Source organism: Nannospalax galili, unplaced genomic scaffold (genome assembly GCF_000622305.1).
Source record: "Nannospalax galili isolate Female #2095 unplaced genomic scaffold, S.galili_v1.0 scaffold1163, whole genome shotgun sequence".
NCBI lineage: Eukaryota > Metazoa > Chordata > Mammalia > Rodentia > Spalacidae > Nannospalax > Nannospalax galili.
This window is the reverse complement of record NW_008349076.1, coordinates 145,381-147,305: the sequence shown is the minus strand read 5'-3', so window position 1 is coordinate 147,305 and position 1,925 is coordinate 145,381.

Sequence of the window (1,925 nt, the reverse complement as noted above, 5' to 3'; positions counted from 1 at the left end):
CTTCATGAAAGAATAGCATCTATCACTTTGTCATTGTAGAAGCTCCTCAGGCCAGAGGGACAAATTGCCAAATTGCTAGTTTACAACATGAATTGGGCTTTATGGAAAATGGAGAGTCTTCTATACAGTGAACTACAGAAGTCTTAAATCTCTCTCTCTCTCTTTCTCTCTCTCTCTCTCATACAGAATCTGCTCTAGAGAAATCTTATTCCATCTAGTGAAGCTGTATTGAAATAATTACAGTGGAAGAATACAGTTATTAAAGTCAATATCTGCCCAGAGTTCTAGTATTGTCTGTTTTTATCTGGTGATAATAACACATTACATCACTTTGCTCTATGTAGTGCTCACTTCATAGAAATCAGGTGATGATTGGGTCAGTAGTGCTTGTCCACTGTTCCATAAAGGGCCTGCCTGAAATACAGCAAGGCCTCAATAAGCATCAGCTGTCATGGGAGCGCCAGTCTACAGGGTTTGTCAACTGGTCTGTTACTTGGTGAAGCAGCACTTCTGTACCGCAGGGCATCATTTCTGTCATCACCACGCACCTTCCAAAAAGCTCTTTTTCAACTATTGCTTTCTCCTTCAACATGATCCCATAGCTTAGAAATTAGGTTTTTTAAGTGAACAATAAGCAGAATATAATGCTGATTTGCTGAAAGTAATAGACTTGGAAGGTTAACAGCAGGGCAAAAGAAATTGGTAATAAGTTGATTAAACACTATTCATAAATCAAAATTGTAGATGACAGATTGATTTAATCACAGTTGTTTTGAATGAAAAATCAAATATTATAAAATGGGATCTGAGAAATTCTGCTTTTGTGAATATGGTGATGTTCATAAAAAAATCAGTGAATTTAAATTGTCCCCTGAAAGTATTTATTCATGATATTCTCTTCCTGATTCATTATCCACCTTGGAAAGTTTCCTAACTCAGAATTTGTATGAAGACAAAAGAGAAGTCAGGCAAAGCATCTGGCTCACTGGCAGTGTGCATCCGTTCCTGGTATTTTACCAGAGCAAGGAGAACCTACCTGTGTGCTTAGAGAATACTTTCAAGATAAGTCCCAGTAGAATGCCCAACTTGCCTATAATCATATTATCCATCTTAAAATGTTCACAATAGAAGTTCAGGTCCTACCAGCCAAACTCTGTAAGTCGATTTTTTTCCCATTGACATAGTCCAGTGAGGAACAATGCTGCACCTTCTTTCAAGCACTGGAGATAGCAAGGGATTTCACAGGCCTAGGCTCAGGCTGATGAATCCTATTTATATTGTGTGCTTGGTTGTCCAGATGAAACATGCAAGAATTTAATTTGCATATATGAATGTATGTGGCTAAATTTATTTTTAGTTTTCCTTTCAAGATGGGGTACATTTTTAAGTAAATTGCAAGTTCTGTCCTTTTTAGCCACATGCTCCATATTTCAGGGTTTCAAAATTTCTTCAAAATGAATTTTTCCCCCATTTCCGTATGGGCTGATTCCCATAATGTCAGCAGAGGGCAGCAAAACATAGATGTTAACCCTTGGGTCTTGAAGCACAAAGACAGAAATGTGATCTGATCTAGCTTGAGTGGGATGTACGTACAGATGACAGTTGTTTTGGATAGGATGTTTAAGATTAGATGGAGAGTGAGAACCTAAGAGACTCGATAACTCTATTTACTCAAGCCAGACTGAGCAGCTCGCACTGCCAGGCCCTAGCTCTGTGTTCCCTGAATATGTAGGGAAAATAAGCACCAGGCTCTGCTTTCAGTGAACACATAACCTACTGAGTAAAGAGTCTGAGATTTAAATTGAGTGACCAGCTTAAGAAAAGTAAGAATGCTGAAAGACATATAAAGGTTTGCTTACTTGCTTTACCTTATTTATTTATTTATTTATTTATTTATTTATTTATTTATTTATTTATTTTGAGTG